The sequence below is a fragment of the Elephantulus edwardii genome, unplaced genomic scaffold, assembly GCF_000299155.1.
Source record: "Elephantulus edwardii isolate Elephantulus edwardi_28Jun2011 unplaced genomic scaffold, EleEdw1.0 scaffold00024, whole genome shotgun sequence".
Classification (NCBI taxonomy): domain Eukaryota; kingdom Metazoa; phylum Chordata; class Mammalia; order Macroscelidea; family Macroscelididae; genus Elephantulus; species Elephantulus edwardii.
Window position 1 is genome coordinate 23,740,683 of NW_006399774.1, and position 6,934 is coordinate 23,747,616.

Consider the following 6,934-nt stretch of genomic DNA (forward strand, 5'->3'; position numbering starts at 1 on the left):
CTGTTAACAACCTCTCCTCCATCCATCATGGTGCTTTCAGTTGGCCAAATGGTGAGAGTCTTTGTTTCTTTTTTTCTTTCTTTTTTTTAATTGAGATTTTAATGAACGTTTATAGAGAACATGGATTTCCATTCATTCATTGTTGCACATTTTCCTTCCTGTCTACCCCTTCCCTCAGTTTGCTTTTCTCTTGGAAAAAAAATCTTTCATTGTTATGCATCTCACACACACACCCCGCCCAGCCCCTGTCCACTCTACAATGCAGCTCTTATTCTGTACTGTTTTCATGCCGATAATACCAAATCATATATTCCTTTTAAGCAGTTCTCTCCTCCATCTGTTTCACTGCAGTATATGTTATTTATTCCCCCTTTTCATAGTCTTCCCCCAACCGTGATGTCAGTCCTGTTTTCTGACAGTGATATTATGCAGTATTTGTTCTTTTGTGACTGAGATATTTTACTCAGCATAATGTCCGCCAAGGTCACCCATTTAATATAATATTTCATGAGTTCCTTGTTTTTCAGTGCTACATAGTATTCCATTGTATGAATGCACCACAGCTTCTCTATCCATTTGTTTATTGATGGGCTTGGATTGTTTCCATCTCTTTGCTATTGTGAACAATGCAGGAATAAACATGGATGTGCATGTATTTGTTTGGGGAGACAGTTCTGGTTTCTTTAGGGTATATTCCCAGTAGTGGGATTGCTGGGTCAAATATCTTTTGATGTGCTCTACGTTCAGCCAAGATCCGTCTGACACCAGCAATAATATTCCAGCTCCCATGACCTCTTTCAAGCCCAGCTTGAACTTGTGGTATTTCTTTGTCAATGCACAGTTCTAACTGGTTTTGAATGGTCTTCACTAATATTTGCTTGCAGGTGATATTACTGTTATTGCTCATTCTTGGGCAGCGGACCCCCCTTCAGCCACCTGGGAATTGTCTTCACCAGGATATGAAGACTGTTCAGTCACCAGGAGCACAAAGTTATAATAGTTGGGCTGGATAACACGGGGAACACCATCATCCTTTACCAATTTTCCATGAATGAAGTTGTACACATACCCCCTACAATTGGAAGTAATGTAGAAGAGATAGTAGTTAATAATACACGTTTCCTAATGCGGACTACTGGTGGCCAAGAATCTCTTCATTCTTCCTGGAACACTTACTATACTGAGTTTATAATAGTTGTGGACAGTACAGACAGAGAAAGGATTTCTGTAACCTGTAACTAGAGAAGAACTCTAGAAAATGTCAGCACGAGGACCTAAGGAAAGCTGGATCGCTGATTTTTGCTAATAAACAAGATGCTAAAGAATTCATGACTGGAGCAGAAATCTCCCAGGTCTTGAAACGCACGTCGGTTGAAGATCATCAGTGGCATATCCAGGCCTGCTGTGCTCTTACTGGCGAAGGATTGTGTCAAGGCCTTGAGTGGATGATGTCCTGATTTAAAGTGAGATGATCTCTACCGACCTCCTCTCATAGACTTTGCATAAACGGAGTGCTGGACTTCACCTGAAAGCTGCAAAAATGAATGGTTTAGATATATTTATAATAAACTGATTTAAACTTTTTCTATAAGAAGAAAAATTAAGACCACTTATTTGAAAACAAAGATGAAGTCTCAGCTGTCAGTGTGCTTTCTCATTTAGTTCCTTCCAAAGTATGGTCTTAAAGCGATGACTGAGTGTTTTCTCCTAATGAATCCTCAGGACGTTGCATAGCCTGTGATAAGTACAAAGGGAGAGGAAGACATTTTTAACTTTGAGAAATTGATTATCGGTATAACCCTCCCTTGCTTGTTGTTTTCTTGTTCCATTAAGTCAAAGTACAAATCAGCACTCGCTTTCCAATATTTTAATATGTAATGTTACTACTGAAAAGTATTTTATGTAAGATTGTGTATATATACCTCCAGTTCAAGTGGATGGCTTTGATTTATCCTCTAAAGAAAAGTAAATAACATAAAAATTAATGCTATCAGTAATGATAACCATAATGACATGCGTACTGGCATTGGTGTTAAGTGTCATTTTGTTCTTCTCCCCTAATATTTTCTGTGTTACACTAACCAATCTCCAAAATCATTGAACTGCTTTAAAAGAAACAGGAAAATAGGAGATAAAACATGACATTTTGTACGTCTTTTCTTGTTGTTGAAATGGAGTATGGAAACACGTAATGCAACTGTGTGAAGTACCTATCAAATCCTTGGCTTATTAGTATAATTAATGGGCATAAGTGCAGTGATCGATTTTCAAAATGATGGCATTTATTGGTCCAATGCCACAGATGTTTTTGAATAAACTGAATCACTCAGTTGTGATTAAAATTATCAACTGGTCTTCCTCCCCACCTAGATTAATTGGAACTGTGTGTGAAATATGTCTATCCAGAGAGATAGCATTTTAGAAATATCCAGAGAGATAGCATTTTAGAAATACTACCAAGTAATTTAGCTATAATATTTTTAGATATTTAAATTACATGTCAAGTATTTAAAGTGTGAATTTGAGGTTAAAGGTAAAGCATACATTCTAAGCAACAATAACAACAAAAAAAGTTGGAAATAGAAATACCGTTTGACGCAGCAGTTCCACTACTGGGAATGTACCATAAAGAAACCATAACTACCACCCAAGTGGATATATGCACACTCATTTGTATTGCAGCTTTGTTCACAATAGTAAAGAATTGTAAACAACCCTAGTGCCCATCAACAAATGAATGGATAGAGAAGTTGTGGTACATTCACACAGTGGAATATTATGCAGCTCTGAAAAACAAAGAACTCATGAAATATATAAAATGGGTGGCCATGGAGGATGTTATGCTGAGTAAAATATCTCAGTCACAAAAGGACGAATACTGCATAATGCCACTGTTGTAAAGCAGGACTGACATTGGAGTTGGGAGGAAACTAAGAAAAGAAGGGATAAGTAATGTATAATGCATTAAAACAGATGAGGGAGAGAACTGTTCAAAAGGGATATATGATTAGGTATTATTGTCATGACAAGAGTCCAGAATGAAGGCTGCACAGTAGAGTGGACTGGGGGTAGGGGTGGGGATTGTATAACAGTGACAGAATTTTTCTTTTACTTTTCAAAGAGTAAAATGAACTGGGGGTGGTAGGCAGAGAGGAAAGTATGCAACAATGAGTTAAAAAATGTAACAGGAGGTTATACTGCTGTATTTTTCGTGTATAAGGAGTTTGAAGTCCAGCATTTAGAATAGAGCATATGCCAAAGTGTGATGGAAAGGGGGCGCTGAGCCAGACTGGTCTGGAAGCTGAAGCTGCAGAGAAGCCTGTCAGGGGAGGGGAAGGGTAGGTGAGGCAGCCCAGTGGCGAGCAGAGTCATGTTTGACGCCTGTGGAATGTGTTTGTTGAGCACATTTTTGTGGGATACAGACCAGGGCGAGCCTGTGGCCCAGAGACATCTACAACCCAAGGGTGACGCAAGTGTCCTCCACCTGCAGAGCGGCTGGGCTGGCCAAGGCAGGGTGACTTGTGAGTGGAGGTGGAGGGTGGGTGGGGATGGGATGACATGTAGGTGGAGAAGGATGATGTGTGAATAGGGACGGGTGATGAGCTGGGCGGGAGCAGTCAACTTGCTGTTGTGATTCATTGTAATGGGTCCTGAGGGCCTGCACAGGGCTCAGAAGTACTTTCTCCTTTCAGGCCATTCTTGGACCTTTGCTTCTTCTCACACCCCAGCCCTGGTGCCCCAGGCCTGAGAGCTGGTGTCAGTGTGCACCCCTGTCCAGACGCAAACACTTGGGGTCTTTGAAAGATCACACATGCATGCAAGTCACGACTGTCCTTGTCACTCAAATACATGCTGCTTCTGGTTTGCATAGCTCCTGAGAAACTGCTGTGCACAGTGGGCCTGCCTCTTGAAATGGACAGCTGTGGTCACCCTAGCACCATCCATCAGCCCAGCTCTGTCCTCGAGCCTCCCAACTCACAGTGACCTCACAGCGACCCTCAGGACAGAGCAGAGCTGCCATCACATCTCCAAGGCTGAAGACCACAGAATCAGACTACCACAATGTAACGCATCTACACATCAAGCATTGATCAGAAGACTGAAGTCTCAATACATGTTACAACTTGGAGGAACCTCTGAAAACCTGTGCTGAGTGAAATCTATTAGTCACCGTCAACTACTCTACAACTCCACACACACAAAATCCAGCCACTGTGGCTGACGACAGTCACCCTCCATGCGGGTGTCGGAGGCTGTAATTCTTAAGCAAGCAGTCTCCTCTTTCTCCTGTGGGGTAGCTGGTGGATTTGAACCACTGACCTTCCAGTTAGTTGTGGTTGTCAGGGCAGGAGGTAGGGGGAAGTAAAGCCATCTGACAGCCGTAAAGCCCAACAGCAGGATTTGGAAGCGCTGTGTCTGCAGAGGCCATGCCTGGGGCGGCTCAGGCTCACACCCTGCAGACGTCAGCTGCTGCCTCAGCATCCAACACAGCTTGTCCCAACAAAGCCCAGCAGATCAGACAAACACACACTGGGTCCTGCACAAAGAAAACTCACAAAGAGGCTGCTCTCCAGTAGCAGGGAAATTGACTTGTGGGTTATTTGAGCATTCAGTTGTGAAAGAAAACTCATGTGAGCAGGTGGGACAGTATTGCCAACTTCTTACCAACTCAAGATCAACCACTGACACCACAGGCAGTGTAGGTTCAGTGACAGAATGCTCACCCTCCACATAGGAGACCACGGGGTGTCTTCAAATGCTTCCTACGCATCTGAAAGGTGGACAGTGACTAAGGATGAAAGAAGAAAAGTCGATACCTTTGAGTTGTGGTGTTAGTAAAGAGTACTGAACAGACCATGGACTACCAGAAAAACAATCTGTCCGGAGGCAGCACAGCCAGAGGGCTTTTGAAGAGCCAGAGACACTTCCGCTCATACACAACTTTGGACTTTTGATCTGGAAGGACCAGTTCCTGGAGAATAACAATACACTTGGAAAAAGAGAGGGCCATCAAGGGAAGAGGAGACCCTTGAGGATATTCTTAAGAACAAGGGACATCAAATCTTAACAACAACAATATGGACATCATACACGATGCACTAACTGCAAGAGAGAAATAACTGGTTAACAGTGAGTTAAAGAGGAAAAAAAAATATCAAGACTGGTCAAACCAGAGAAAGCTTCAACTGTCCTGAAATTGCATCCATGGTCATGTATGAAAGAAACTTGAAAGGGATTTTTCTAAATTATGAATCATGGAAATGATTTTCGATGAGAAGTGAGTTCTGCATGTGAAAGAATCTATTCTAAACTAAGAAATGCAAAGCACCTTTGATCATGCATGCTGGGAAAAGAAAAACCAACCAAGCTATCTTTTTATTCTTCCATTAGACTATTTTGCCTGGGAAAACCCCCAAAAAAATTTGTCAAAAAATTATAGGGAGGAAAAGAACATAGAGACGCATGATAATTATTTGGTACCATGTAGTTGGTACATAGAGTTTCGTAGTTGGTTCTTTTGTTTCTTTGAGAAAAACGTATACTTTATTTGATATTAATAGGTTTGAACATATTGTTTTTAAAAAAAATTTACATTCATTCATTGTTACACATTTTCCTCCCTGTCCCCTCCCCCCGCCCAGTTTACTTTTTTCTTTGGAAAATAGTTCTTTTATTGTTATACAGTCTTACCCCCCACCTCCACCCCTCAGATCACTTTACTATGCAGCTCTTATTCTGGACTCTTGTCACGCCAATAATAACTATTCATATGTTCCTTTTATACAGTTCTCTCATTCATAAGTTTCAATGCTGTATACATTATTTATCCCCTCTTTTCTTAGTTTCCCCCAACCCCCATATTAGTCCTGTTCTGTAACAGTATCACTATACGGTATTTGACTTTTTGTGACTGAGATATTCACTCAGCATAATGTCCTCCACGGTCACTCATTTTGTATATTTCATGAGTTCTTTGCTTTTCAGAGCTGCATAATATTCCATGTGTGAATGCACTACAGCTTCTCCATCTATTCATTTGTTGATGGGCATTTGGGGTGTTTCCAGCTCTTTGCTGTTGTGAACAAAGCAACAATAAACATGAGTGTGCATATATATGCTTGGGTGATAGTTCTGGTTTCTTTAGGGTAGAGTTTTGGAGTTGTTGATGAGTATTTCTCTACTCTAGAGGCCGTTTTCCTCTGAATAGAGTTTCTTGATGTACTTGCTCTGCACACACATTGAAGAAATAAGGAGAGAGGACACAAATTAACATTTCCTAATTTTAAACCAAGCCGTATCTCTGCTCTGTTTGAACACCTGCTTCTTGGTCTATGCACAGATTTCACATGGGTACAATGCAGTGTTCTGGAACTTTCACACATCTCAATGTTATCTGTAATTCATTATGATCCACTCAGTTAAAAGCTTTTGTATAGGCAATAAAACACGAGTAGACATCTTTTTGGTATTCTCCCTTTCAGCGAAGATCCATCGGACATTGATCCCCAATTCCAGGGCTTTTTCTGAATTCAGTCTTAAATTCTAGAAGTTCCTCATTGATGTCTGGCTCAAATTTTTTTTAAAGCCTTCAGCAAGATTTTACGTTTATGTCATATTAATGATATTGTTTGATAATTTCTTCTTTGGTTCACTTTTAAAATAGAAACAAATATGGATCTCTTGCAGTTAGTCAGATAGATAACTGTTTTCCAAATATCTTGGCATTATTGAGTATGCACAGGGCTGCATCTATTTCCTGAAACATCTGAATAAGTATTCCATCAATTCCTGAGGCCTTATTTGTTTGCCAATGGCTTAAGTTCAATTTCAACTTCTTCCTTCAGTATGATTGGATCTTGATCATATGCTACTTCCCGAAATGTTTCCGGTTTGATCATTCCTTTTTGGTAGGGTGACTGAGTGTTCTTTTTTT

General features: G+C 40.7%; 1 pseudogene; it reads left to right on the forward strand.

Annotated features, from left to right (window-relative positions):
- Nucleotides 1-1,472, forward strand: part of LOC102871966 — a 46,830-nt pseudogene extending 45,358 nt beyond the window's left edge.
- The last annotated feature ends 5,462 nt before the right edge of the window (nucleotides 1,473-6,934 follow it).